General features: G+C 40.2%; 1 protein-coding gene across 2 annotated transcripts in view; it reads left to right on the top strand.

Annotated features, from left to right (window-relative positions):
- jph3b (junctophilin 3b) overlaps positions 1–11,152 on the top strand; it is a 333,582-nt gene extending 322,430 nt beyond the window's left edge. The window contains exon 6 of one of the 2 annotated variants that reach the window (XM_072518084.1): positions 9,783–11,152. The gene's annotated coding sequence lies outside the window, so the exon portion shown is untranslated. Of the gene's footprint in view, positions 1–9,009 lie in introns of both variants that reach the window. The other variant, XM_072518083.1, reaches the window with a different exon arrangement.
- Positions 11,153–14,884: the final 3,732 nt, after the last annotated feature.

Below are 14,884 nucleotides of genomic sequence, written 5' to 3'. Positions count from 1 at the left end.
GGCAATGTGGCAGGTGGCCTGGTATGACCTATAGTCGGAGGCTGACTCGAATTTTCCCGTTGGGCTCCAAGTTCCCTGAGTCTTTGGAAAACAGTGTGGCTGTCCAGAAGCAGCCTCCTGGTGGCAGATTGCAGACCACGCTCCACGCAGACTGAGAAACCCTTCTGGCCTATCTGCCTTACAGCTGCAGCTGCAGGCCACCCTATGGAGGGATCCACCACCACCACCCACCCTCCCCCTACCACACAATGGCGGGCCAGCTGCTGAGGCCATTTTGTATTTTAAATTTAGAAGTGTTGGAGAGAGGACACCTCCATCTTGAGGTGCCCTTTCCTCACGTACCTGCCGTGGCATTCTGCTGCTGGTTCAAAGCTGGATGACCTCCTATTGACCTTCCAGCTTTGAAAACCTACCTGCTCTACTCAATTGGATGGTGATCCCTGACTACTAATTGTGTTTCTGACCCCCATTTGAGGATGACAATGGGTGTCCTGAAGCCCATGGAGGAAATCCCACCCCACGACCTTGTGGCTTCTGCATCTAATTTTTATAAAGTATATTTTGTCAATGGTTTTTCATAGTTCTTCAATATACAACATGCAAGACTGCTTCCAAAGCTACAGCTGGCATGAAATGGCGAAATGGTTGTGAATTTACTTTTTAATAGTTGTTAATATAAAGCAGGCTACAAAATAAATAAGATCTGACTTTGCACTCGGGGCAGGGATTTGATAGTTAGAAAATTTATAATCTTGGTAGTCCAACAAAAAAACGAATTGCTATTGATATATGTTTCTTTGATCAGATATCAATCATGTTGAAATTGAGCTTTCCCTAATTTTAATAAAAGATTTTCCCCCAAGTTAGGTGTCAACAATTAACAGATTGTCAGATCACAGCAGGAATTTATAAATCATTGTAATTATATTGGTATTATCTGGATTCCCATTATTAGTTGAGAGAAGAAAGTGATAATTGCAATTAATTGTTCACAGAACATTGGCCACTTGAGGTTGGCAGTAATGAGTTTATAACCAGGCATCAGACATAGCGGGCCAGATTTTTACTACCGAAGCGGGTAACGTCAGATGAGAAATCTCCCGATTCAGCAGACCAACCTCAGTTTAAAGGGCCCCATGACACCCAATTTCCATGGAGGCGGGGTGGGCTAGAATCCGGCCCCCTAATCTCAGAAGTAGGTCATAGGCGACCACAGGTGTGGATGACTGCTGAAGCAGATTGGCCAAAAAGTCAGTTTCTCTTGAACTTGTCCCAGGTGTTTTTGAAATGTTAGGCCCTCTAGCCCTCACTCTTCACACCTCCTCCATCCCCACCCTCTCCCCACATCATCTTTTTGCCAAATCATATGCCCCCCACTGACCTCCATGTCACCACCATGCCACCTCATACCCCATGCCCCCTCCATGCCATTTCACACGCCCATGCCACCTATATAGCCACTCATGCAGTATTCACTATGGTAGGCCTCAGGAGCCATCTAGAGATGGAAAAAAAAACTCCTAGCAAGCTAATAAAGCTCTTACTCATACACGCTTGATAAAAAAAACTCCCATTCATGAAACCTATTCAAAGATTTTAAATCTTCCTAATGTTTTAGAATGTCTACAAATAACACTGTTGAAACTGTAGGAACAGATAGTAATGTTTCTTAACCTACAACATTACTTTAACTTATAGCGTCAGCCTGTTTTTTCTTAATTAAAGGACTGGGGAACTAAAAAAAACTTCAGATCATGATACTTAAACTTTATCCACCCGTCAAAAACATTAACGTCTATTAAAGCAATTTGTGATTTCCACAGTGTGCTAAGGCCCTTGGAACAGCCAAATGGGGCATGTTTGAACTCAGCACTAACTTCAAAAGGTCCTCCTGAGTTTGGATTTCTTACTTGTGCGATTCACACCCAGACCCTCTTTACTGGTCTAGCAAAAATGGGATCTGTTGGAAATGGGCTAGGACTTCTGAATCTGGGTCCTGCACGCCATTTTTAAAGGCCTCGGCGATTCTGTGAAAATCTAGCCCAATGGAACCACCTTTTCAAGAAAAACACAACCATTCCATCCTTCTCTTACCAATCCCAACCCAATACCCCGACCTTAGATAGACTGTCCAGCTCTAACAATTCTAACACTTGACACTATTTTACAAACTACACATACAATCAGTAATGTTCATAATAGAGTTCAATGAACACATCAGCTGGGAAGATGACCAATAAAAAAAATACAGTCATAAAGTGACAGAAAGAAAAAGGAACTTGCATTTACGCTGCACTTTTTACATCCTCTGGATACCCCAAAACGCTCATTCAATTCAATACTTTTGAAGGGTGTTCACCATGGTAATGTAAATGTAGATAAACAAAACAGCCAATTTTCCCACATCAGCATTCTACAGATCGGATGAATGGTCATTTAATATTTTTTATTTGAGGGGTACATGTTAGCCAGGACGCCGAGAGAAATCCCATGTGCTTTCTCAAATGGTGCGACGTAAGCAGACTAATGACTGCTTGACATCATATCCAAAATGTGATACTTTCAACAGGGCAGCATTTCCTCGGGTCAGATGCTAACGTCCTGTACTAGAGCTTGTGCCCACAGCCCTCTGACTAAGAGGTAAGTGTTACTGCTGACATTTGCAAGGAACACACCAACATTTTTTATACATCATCTATTTTTCTGGGCCACTTGATATTAGGTTTGTCAGAAATAAATGTTACTGCAGCCATTGTGTGACATTCAATTGATATGTTTCAAACTAACTATTTCCACATAATCGTGAGAAATCAACAAATTTAGGGAAAAACTCATTTTTAAAATGGAATTCTATTTCTCTAAAAATATTTTTCTCTAACAAGTATAGTTTTGGTGCATAACCTACCCAGATCCTTTGCATCTCATCACTTTTGCAAGTCCATGTCCCAAGCAAAAATGTTTAATAAACAGAAGATAAATCACAGTAAAGGCAGAGAAACTTCAAGCTGGTCTTGTTCAAGGAACCTCACTGCACATCCACTACCTGATTGGGTATAATACTGATAGCACTTTGACTGGAAAGTATTACTTCTCAGTAGAAATTTGAGGCCAACCACATATAAAAGTTTACTGTGATTTTTTAAACAAGGGAAATAGGGAAAATTGGACAGACATCACTAATGATGATACTTAAGCTATTGTGTAGCTAAGTTGATACTTGGTTATGAACACCACTTTGACTGAGTTGGACTGCATTAAAAATACGTCTAAACAACTAAAAATGTGAGTAAGTAGCCATTCACAGACTCAAACCTTCATTGTATTACTCACTTCTTGAGTGGGATAATCCATTTATTTTATATACTAGCTTTTAGTTAGAAATAAGTACATGGATCAACCAACAACTAGAGGTGAAACAGTACAACAAAGACTAAAACCTCTCACAAAAGCAGTTGTGACACCTGTATGATAAACAATCTATTTTTGCATGTTATAGATTTTTACACAGAAAGGATTCTTTTTAAAGTCCAGCTTTGTGTTGAGTGAAGTTTTTGGTTTTAATTTTCTGCAGCACCTGGGTTCATCACAGTTTGTGAGATTTTTATCCAATCCATTTTATGCCTTGACACAAGTCATACGCACAAAACAATGTTTTGTTTTAAATGGAAATCAACATTGTATGCAGAATAAACCACACAGTCCCACCATAAACATTTCAACTTTGCTGCTTGATGAGATATAACTATTTGTTTTGTATATTGCTTTATGGTACTTTATAGTCACATTATAGTACTTTATGTTACTTTATATCACATTGTAGTACTTTGACAAGTTTACAACATAAAAAAACCTGAATTTAAGAGTTTAAAAAAACTACCTGAGCCACATTTCAACATTTAAAATGCTGTGAATTATTTAGGATATCCCACCAATTAAGTTTCCTGATCAAGTTCATGTGGTTCTAAGTGGCTAATCTTTTCAACTATGGATCAGAAATTTAGGCTTTGATAATTTTATTTTAAACCTTTTTCAACTTCGTCATGATGGAGTTACCACTGTAGGGCTCCAATGTCAAAAGTTATCTTGCAAGACATGTCAGTCATTTTTTACACTTCTGTGAACTACTTCTACTGGAGACAAAACAAAATCCAAAGAGGTTCATGCCATTTTGAAAAATATTCCATTTTAGGAATGTGAAAAGGTCAGTTGCCTCCAGAAAATCATTGTTTTTTAGCTGACCTCACTCCCACTTTTTCACCAAATTCCTCAATGTTTTCAGAAATGTTTCACTGTATCAAGAACTAATCTACACTGCTGTTTCCATGGTCTGTCTCAGTAACTAATATACCTACTCTTGAACATTAAAGTTATTTTGATTAATTCAGTTATTTTAGCCACAAGGAACTGTCCAAACACACACCTTTTCCATGGTACATAAATGTCACTTTATGTTTGCTTGCTTTGCCTATCTAAAATTCATTGGAGCATGCTGGTATTGTGACAAATTCAATGTGTGTGAAAGCTGTGCTCCACCATCTTCTCAAGGGCAGCTAGCATTGGGCAACAAATGCTGGTCACGATCGTGAAGCTCACATTGCATAAACAAAAGTCACGTGACCCTGTTAGTTGACTGGAGACTAAAACTATTTTCATGTCAGTCAATTTGAAAAAAAGAAAGACTGATATTTAAATAGCATCTTTCATGATCACCAGACATCTCAAAATGCTTTACAGTGAATTAAGTACTTTTTTGAAGCGAAGTTGCTGTTGGAATGTAGAAAACATGGCAGCTAATTTGCACCCAACAAATTCCTACAAATATCAATGCACTAAAGTTTGACAATCTGTTTTTTATGATGTTGATTGAGGGATAAATATTCCGGGAATGACTTGATTGTTGTGCTCAAAACTTGACATGGGATTCAAACGTGGAGCTTTGTGATTCAGAAGCAAGTGTGCTTCCAACTGAGTCTAGGCTGCACTTGTATGACTTAAGATTATACTTTTTGTCACATGCTTGGTTATTGGCTTTTGATTTGCAGTGGCAAAACTAGAAATTAACTACTAAGTTGAAACTATGGATTGTCTTTGAAGTTCATTGTCAGGGCAGCACGGTGGCACACTGGTTAGCATTGCTGCCTCACAGCTCCAGGGTCCCAGGTTCAATTCCGGCTCAGGTGACTGTCTGTGTGGAGTTTGTAATTTCTCCCCGTGTCTGCGTGGGTTTCCTCCAGGTGCTCCGGTTTCCTCCCACAGTCCAAAGATAAGCAGGTTAGGTGGATTGGCCATGCAAAATTGCCCCTTAGTGTCTAAAAGATTAGGTGGGGTTTGTGGGTTACGGGAGATAGGGTGGATGTGTGGGCTTAAGTAGGGTGCTCTTTCCAAGGGTCAGTACAGACTTGATGGACCTAATAGCCCCCTTCTGCACTGTAAATTCTATGATTCTATGAATAACAACAGTATTTAGTCAGGGATGGATTTTTGTTATAATGCTGTAATCTTCTCGAACTCCTGGGTGTATTGTTGTGTTTGACTATCAAGGAAATTGTAGAAATTGTAATGATTGATCGTGTGTTGATCAGAAAGCTGGTAGCCATGTGAACATGGTGTGAGAGTATAATTTCTGAAGGTATATCAGCTGAGTTCAGCCAGAAGTGTGGAGTATGGGGTTAAGGCCTCTTCATCAGTTTAATTTGACTAAGAATATTGTGTATGAGGTTGGATGGTCATAGAGTTCCTAAGTAATTCTGATGTGACTGCTTTATTTACATCCAAATAAAAAGTGGTGAATTATAATTTAAAGAACAGCAGTAGCATGATACATATTTGTCTTAAAATTCTATGCATGCCCTTGATAAATTATGACTATGTCTGATCTTAGTGTGATATTTGGAGTATACTAATATCTCCATATGTAAGTTTTTTCAATATGTTTAATGCAGTTTATAAGTTCCCTCCTTCATTTTTCAATTTTTTCACTAATGGTTACATTGCTTCTCACTAAACCCCAATAAATAAAATCCAAAATGTTTTGCCATCATTCCAAAACTATTAATCTGATCCGGAGAGTGATTGACAATTGATGTTCTATTCATCAGTCAAAATAAGAAAAAGAAAAATTAGAATATTGTCTCACCTTGCATTATGAATTTCAGGTGACATATATTGTTATGGCACATTTAAATCACACACAAAAAACAGTGATGATCTCCTTCCTTCAGTATGTAAACTAACTGTTAACTTGCTTAAGTCACATGTTTATTTGTTTATAAATAATCTTTAACAAATCTGTGAACAAATCATTTCAGATTCATATTTCTTGTATTACATAGATGCATGTTCTATGTGAATGTTTATGGTTCACATGGGTCTCGTGCCACCTTTCACCATATCCCTAGCAGCATATCTGCTCTTCCTTTCTCCTTCGTGTATCCTGATCTATATTTCCAAATCTAAGGTGTTCTGCTTTGCCATTTTTCCTCTTTATTTAATTCAAATGAATCAAAGAAACAGCAGTTTTAGTATCAAAGAATATTTTGTTTTGAAAAGCATCTTCCAGTAATAATGATTTCAGAAGTGACCAATGATCATTGTTCCCACACAGACCTAACACAAATTAGCCCCTTCAAGATACCCGCACACTTAAATGAATAGGCCATGCACAACAACAACTAATTAGAGGAAATGTTGCCAATATCTGAACACTATTGAACATTGCCTCAATATTATTTCAACACTTTTAAAAAAATGAAAGTACCCAATTCTCTTTTTTTCCAATTAAGAGGCAATTTAGCGTGGTCAAACCATCTACCCTGCATATCTTTGGGTTGTGGGGGTGAGGCCCACGCAGACACGGGGAGAATGTGCAAACTCCATATGGACTGTGATCCAGGGCCAGGCTCGAACCTGGGACCTCGGCACTGTGAGGCAGCAGTGCTAACCACTGTGCCACCCTAACCTTATTTCAATGCTTACCTGAATTTCCATTTTTTTTCATTTTTGGAAATTCATTAAATTGTATTGATACAAATTGTGATTACATGAGATGGCTAATGCTTCATCCATATCTCTTTCTATCTCTTCACCCCATTGATCTTCTATCCTGATATCGGAGTTTTGCCTATACATGTATTATAGAGAATACATTTCCTGATATCCTCTACTTTGTCTTTTACATGGCAAAATGTGTTTCCTTCAGGCCAGGAACAATCAGCTCCTTCAACTTCCAACCTCATTTTTAGCAGATTTTGTGTAATATTGTTCAAATTGTGTTTCTAGAAAAAGTTGGTGAAAAGGGACGATAGTTAACCTGAAAGTCTGTCTTTTAAAATCATTAGATCTTCCATGGGCTTTCTACCCAACTGAGTGGCAGCATTTTACAAACTAAGAGCTATATTAATTTTCTAGGCTAATGTGCCAGGGCCTCAGGAAAAACAAAATGGGGCTGGTTAATTTGAAAAGCTATTGCCCACCCCTACCGTAAAATACCTGTTATTCAGTTAATACATTCTGAGGGCTCTGGATAAATCGTTTTACCATGTCCTTAAAGAAGCAAGTTCATAATCAGAAGAGGCCCCTTCTTGCTATCCTGCCATTAACAGTTCATAGAGAGACACATTTTACTCAAACTTTCTGGAATTTGGTATTTATAACTTAGTCTCCTTGGTCCTGTAAAATAAGGCAAGCTGGGTCACTTCTCTTTTTTATCGGTGCTTCACCCCAGGCTTTAGAGTCACCAAAGAAAATTTCTTACAACTTCTGATTGAGGCATGAGTTAGGTCCAACAATACTGATTGATTATGTAGAAGGAATACTTTAAAAAGAATGAACAATCTTATGTATAATAACTGACTCTGACTGAAATGAAGGATCTCTGATTATCTGGTGGGAGGAGGAAAGTGAGCCATGTTGGGGGACTGGAGTGGGGTGGTAATCTTGTTCTTTGGCAATAACTATTAGTGTTCCTCAGAGATAGTGGGCAGGATTTACCAACCACCCTGCCGCATGTTTTTCAGCGGCGGAGGCAGCCCACCAGCGGGATCTACCGACCCCGCTTTTGTCAATGGGATTTACCGGTGACAGCATTCCCCTCCTCGCTGGGACCCCCGTGCACCGCATGGGACCTGAATTTCCTGCCGGCGTGAACAGCTGATAAATCCCATCCAGTATCTCCATGATTGATTTTCACACTGGTGATATCAGCTTGCAAATAAAAAGCACTTCCCCATAATGTTCATATGGACAACGAGACATCAGCATGATGCCTTTCATTCTTGGGTCTCCTGAGATAGTTTATGTTTTCTTAAGGATAAAAGTGAAACTGTCTAATACTCTTAATCTCACTTCCACAGTTCCACAGTTCAAACCAGTGTCAATAAACGTATTGAGGTTGTCAAACCTTAATCTTAGATTTAAATGGATGTTAATCTTTCATTTGGGTTAGACCATCCTCTTTACGGGGGGGGGGAGGGGGGCGCGGGGGGGTGGGGGGGTGGGGGGGGGGGGTCAGCTGAGTAATGTTGTAATGTGTACAATAGGATATATATTTGGATTTTCTTACATTGTCAGAGTTTACTCTAGAGATTGGACATTACTGTTAGCTGTCCTGCTTGTTCGAACAGTTCTTGGTATTATTCAAGAGAACAAGGTCAACAGAGAGGGAAAGGCCACCAGGTCTTTTCCAGCTTGATTTTATAAGTGCCTGAAATATGAAGTGAGTATTTCCCATAGTCTGGATGATATTAAGAGCAGAGACGATGTACAGTATACTTCCCCTCACTTGAAAAGATGTTGAAACTCTTTTCAAGTCAAATTTACAAAAGCCTCATAACATATTGTAAACTGAATGTTTTTACTATTTATTTTCAAAGCCCTGCTTTTTAATTATTTTCCCACTTTTTGTCCCTGGTCAAAGTAATGAGCACAAAAGATACGGACTCTGTAACCAGCTTTAGGACAAGTGGGCCAGGGTGACCAACCCTGAAATTCTCCCTCTTCTTTGTTCCTCAGCTTCCAATTACTGCCTCCCTTCAATGGCTCACCTAAGTTTAGGAACGGGCTGAATGAGAATCACAGGCATGAACTCACATCCGACCACTATAACGTGCAGTGAGTTGGTACAACAATATGTAACATCATCACCTTACTCCAATAAAATTATTGAAATTATATCTGAAGATTCAGAATTCCAAAGGTACTGAAATGGAGATCTTTCTTTTTCTGTGAACTACATCTAAAGCTATAGAGAAGTCCATGACTATTGAAGATTCTTCTCTTTATTTTGTTACAATATACTCAAGTGTATTTCATCTAGACTACAAACTGTTCTGAATGCTATGGAGAGAAGGGTTCAATGAAGAATGGAAGTAAAGCATCATTATATGATTTAACACTTCTGCCATAACTTTTGTTCAAGGATATCCAGCAGTTGTATTGATGAGACCAGAAATAATACAACAATACAACAAATCGCACTTAAATAGCATGTTTAACATAGAAAAAATCCCCAAGGTGCTTCACTGAGGTGCAGTCAACTAAACATTGATAACAGGACTTTATCAATGTGTAAATACTATCGACAACTCTTTCTTTAAAGTCAGGGGCCACCTGGAGACTACACTACCAACCTTCCACCCTTCTATGCATTTTGTGGGCACTTTTATTTGGCAGGTAATCCTGTTAAAGCTTACAGCCAGAGAAGAATTGACTGAACCCCTTAGTGGGTGAGTAGAATAGCACGGCCTGAGTATCAGCACTACTTTTTTTCACTTTTATTGTTTCAGACCCAGGATTGGCAGCCATTGATGCAATGTGAGCAATTTATTAATACTGTACATGTTGTCCAACTACAAGTGTGCCTTCTACTGGCCAATCTGCTGTCATAGAGAAGCCCAGAACCACTGCAAGCCCTGGTCTTTTGAATGAAGAATATGACATTATGGAAGACTTTGGCAGAAAAAAGAAAAACTTGGGAAATATATAAATACATACATGTTTCATTTTTAGTGCAATCTTAAAAGTATTGACTATTAAAATGGCCCTGTGCATTTCTTTGCATGTGTCATAATATAACAGTTCATCTACAGGGATAAAATGCAACAAGCTTTTAGACTGCTAAAAACCACCATTGATCTACTTTATAATTATTATGCTGGGGCTTTGATGAAGTACATGGACTGTAATCTAGCCAATTAATGTACAGTCTGCATGCTGCAGCTCTGCACAGAGCATGGAAAGCTATGGCATTGTACACGTCAGCCTATGAGAAGGTATTGCTTTCATCAGGTTTGGTTAGAATTCAACTGCAAACTGTAGTAAATCATTGAACAGTACAGAAATGTTATTTGTCTACTTAGTTATATTAGCAGCCTTCAGAGAGCAGTGTATCATTATAAAATTCTGCAAGGGTAAATTAATTTGGTTTAATAATTCCAATTGACACAAATTCAAGATCCGTGTAAATTGGTGTCGGGTTTCTAAGTTTCTAATTAACAAAGGTTGCATTAACGGTTCACTATTTCTGTTTTGGACTTCTATGTTAGTCGGTTTTTTAAAAAGTGATAATGTATTCATTTCTAAATTTCATTTACAAATTTTGAATTTGATTGCAGTAATTATTTTATAGTTGACTTCTAAATCAGCCCAATTATGCTCTGTGATTCATAGATAATGATTTTTGAAATTGGTCTGAAATTTGTATGTTGGATATCGGATACTGCAGTTTTAAATCACAAAATATCAATCTCAAATATACAATTCTGTTTCTGTATGCTTTCCAGATGGGAAATAAGTTCCAATGTACAACTATGGTTTCTGTGTTATTTTAAACTTTGTTGAACATTGCATGACAGAGTTACTTGCAGTTGATAACATGCAGACAAAAATTTTGTTCAAGTGTACACTTTGCCTCAGACAGCACAAAAATGCCTATTATGATAAACAAGTTGTTGCCTTTTGTGACTCAAAGTAGAGTTCAATGGTTTGAATCTGTCAGTTTTTTCAACCTAAAAATGTTTTTTTGCATGTAAGCAGATGTTTGAAGATTCATTCTTTACTCTCTGATAATGTGTGAAGATTTTATGCTTTAAAAGGGAATGTTGACTTACGAATTATATTCATTCTAATTTAATTTTAAAGAAATAGTTCAAAGTTACACCAGGTCTTTGTCTTTGTTTTCATATTTGTTTATCACTTCACTCTCCCTCAAAAATGCCTCATTTTATAAGGATTTCTGTACGGTAGTTTTAAAACCATGGTGACCTTCTTAATTCCCTTCAGTAACTGATATGATCCAACCAATGCTCCTAAATCATTCTGATACAATGAATATATTTCCAACTCACCCCTGTTCAATATAATAGCAGTCTCTTGGGTTCTTACTGAATCACAGAAACATCACATTTTAAAAACTGACATAGGACCAAAATTTCACCACTCACCATAGTAAGTTAATGACTGATACTTTTAAATCTGGAATAATGAAATGACTAATGCCCTGAAGGAAATTTATTTAAGCTTTAAAAATATTTTTTCTTGCACAATACTTTAGTGCAATTTTTCTTTAGATTCTTACTGCAATTGAGCAAAGATTTACACTTGTGAAAACTGATCCTGGTTATGGTTGTGCACCTTTAAACAATATGGCCAGAATTCTCTTGATGTTGGAATTCCCTGTTCCCACCGGCAGTGCAACCTACCCGTAGGTTTCCCAGTGGTGTGGGGTGGTTTCAATGGGAAATGCGAGAATTCAGCCTTATATCTTATTCTTATTGTGTACTATGTAAAGCAATAAATAGCCAACCTCATGTAACTCCTGTTAAAAAAACTGATTGATAACTCCAAAGTCCTTCAAAAGTTTTCCTTCAAGATTCTCAAATGTGCTTTAATATAAGAGTTTTCGGTGTGCAAAATGTTGATTGATGTATATCAACCTTTAATTTTACTTTCTCTGAATTCTCATGTGTAAAGGAGGATCTCACAAGCCTGATAATGAACAGGTTTAATATTTCTTCTTACTTCAGGTTCCTCGCCTCAGCCGAGCACATTGACTAGGTTTCTCTAGAGCTATTACCAATTACGCTGTTTTAACCAACTGGATGGCTATTTTGTGTTTAGGCAAAGACCACAAGCCAAGCATTTATTTTCACCAAACCAAGGTAGATCCTCTCGTGGACTAACAAACAGAACTGACCCTTGTGAGTGGCAAATTTGAATGGATTATATTTGAAATATCAACTCAAATCTTCTAAATTAGAGTCCAGTGTCAGTCCAGTAGGATATTATATATATATCTAATAAGAAAAAATGATGGGCAGCACGGTGGCGCAGTTGATAGCACTGCTGCCTCACGGCACCAAAGTCCCAGGTTCGATCCCAGCTCTGGGTCACTGTCCGTGTGGAGTTTGCACATTCTCCCTGTGTTGCGTGGGTTTCACCCCCACAACCCAAAGATGTAGGTGGATTGGCTACGCTAAATTGCCCCTTAATTAGAAAAAATGAATTGGGTACTCTAAATTTATTTTAAAAAAACAAAAAAAAAGAAAAGAAAATGATTAAGATGTTTCTGCACACCTCGAAGCAGTTGGATTTGGAATAGTAGAGGCAGTATCATTGGACAGCATACAAGATAGTGCATCGCCTAACTGTCAGTACAAACATGCTGCAGAGAATGATCCCTTTGCCGAAATGGGTCTCAATGTTGGGCCTCAAGCCTTATTCACATCATGTTGGTAAACTGCAGATGCCCAGTCTGCTCACTGTTGAGGACTTCTTGAATTTTGAGCCTCAGTAGTTGTCATAATATACACCAGTATATCATGGTGCAGGTACGCACACACTGATGGACACACAGCAAGACCAATCAACACACACAACACCGCAGCCAATCACCAGTTAGAGCACACTCACTATAAAGACAGGGGGCATCAGAGTTCCTGCTCATTCAGGATGCAGCCTCCTAGAAGGACAGAGCTTACAGCTTACAGCACAGATCTTCACCATGTGCTGAGTGCATAGACTGGTTAGGACAGGCATAGGTCTTTAGTTTAATCTAACATCGTGTTAACCCACAGTGAAAGTTTGTTCAACAGTTTCTAACTTAATAAAATAGTGTTGCACTATTTTAAGTGTTGGTGGCCTGCCTGTGTTGCACAGATCCAGAGCACCCAACATATCATGATACCAGGAGTTGAGGGATATTAGAACTTCTTAGACCTACCTACAAGTGATCTGCCTTCCACCAGCATACAGCCATCCTGCAAAATGGACAGTGTCCGCCCGCCGCCGCCGCTCCGCATCTCCGGTAACCTAGGGGCCAACTGGAAGATATTCAAACAACGCTTCCAGCTCTACCTTGAAGCCACAGACCGGGAAGATGCCTCAGACACCAGGAAAATCGATCTCTTCCTATCCACAGCCGGGGAACATGCCATTCATATTTTCAATTCTCTCACCTTTGCTGATGATGAAGATAAATCAAAATTCAAGACGGTCCTCCTCAAGTTTGACAGTCACTGCAGCATAGAGGTGAATGAAAGTTTCGAGCGCTATGTATTCCAACAACGTTTGCAGGGTAAGGATGATCCTTTCCAGTCCTTTCTCACCTACCTCCTCATCCTTGCGCAGTCCTGTAATTACGGGCCCACCTCCGACTCCATGATACGCGACCAGATCATTTTCACTGTTCAGTCAGACCCCCTATGCCAGCAGCTCCTCAAGGTAAAGCAGCTCACCCTAGCGACCGCCATCGAGACCTGCGTGCTACACAAACACGCCACTAGACGGTATTCCCACATCCAAGCGGCTGAAACGGCGCGGCAAGGTCCCCACGAGGCAGAACAGGTCCAAGCAATCGAGCAACTCCAGGGCCTCAGCCTGGATGAAGGCGCCCATTTTGCGCGCTTTTCGTGGACTCCTGCGCTTGTGCGCACCGAACGAGGGGACGGCGACGTCGACGAACGTACTGCGCAGGCGGGCACCACGTACGACTGCACCGCGCATGCGCGGTGGTGCAGCGAACGTACTGACGCTACAACGTGCAGCAACTGTGGCTCCGCCCACTTAAAGCGGCAATGCCCTAACAAATCCCGACGATGCCTGAGATGTGGCAAACTTGGCCACTATGCTGCTTTATGCAGATCAGCTCAGCCTGCCAACTCATATCGCTCCAGCCAGCCTCGCAGGAATGTCCGGGCCATTCAACCCACGGTCACCGAGTCCGATGCGGACCTACTACCCGATATTGACGCCGAGGACCAGAAGGCGCCTTTTCGAGTCAGTATCGTTACAAAAAACAGGGTGTCCCCGAAGCAAAGAATCCAGCCTCTATCGGTGTACAGCATCGATCCAGACGATGAGTGGTGTGCCACCCTGACGGTCAACCGGTCCCAAATACGATTCCGCCTGGACACTGGTGCCTCCGCCAATCTCATTGGCCTCCAAAGCCTTCGTGTCAAACCAGCCATCCTCCCATCAGCCTGCCAGCTATTAGATTATAATGGCAATGCCATTGCTGCCAGCGGCTCGTGCCAACTTGAAGTGACGCACAGGTCACACAAAGCCATCCTTCCTTTTGAAATCGTGGGCTCCTCGAAAGCCCCCCTGCTTGGCGCGCAGGCATGCAAGCTGTTGAACCTAGTTCAGAGAGTTCACTCTCTCTCCTGCTGACGCATCTGCCTTTCAGGACACCGACTTCAGGGCGCAGCTCGACGCCATTATCAACCAGTACCACAACATCTTCGAAGGCATGGGCACGCTCCCGTACACCTACAAGATTTTATTAAAACCGAATGCCACGCCTGTGGTGCACGCACCTCGCAGGGTCCCAGCACCCCTTAAGGACCGCCTCAAGCAGCAGCTGCAGGACCTCCAGAGCCAAGGAGTGATT

The sequence above is a fragment of the Scyliorhinus torazame genome, chromosome 10 (assembly GCF_047496885.1).
Source record: "Scyliorhinus torazame isolate Kashiwa2021f chromosome 10, sScyTor2.1, whole genome shotgun sequence".
NCBI lineage: Eukaryota > Metazoa > Chordata > Chondrichthyes > Carcharhiniformes > Scyliorhinidae > Scyliorhinus > Scyliorhinus torazame.
This window is presented reverse-complemented; position numbering and strand designations above follow the sequence as displayed.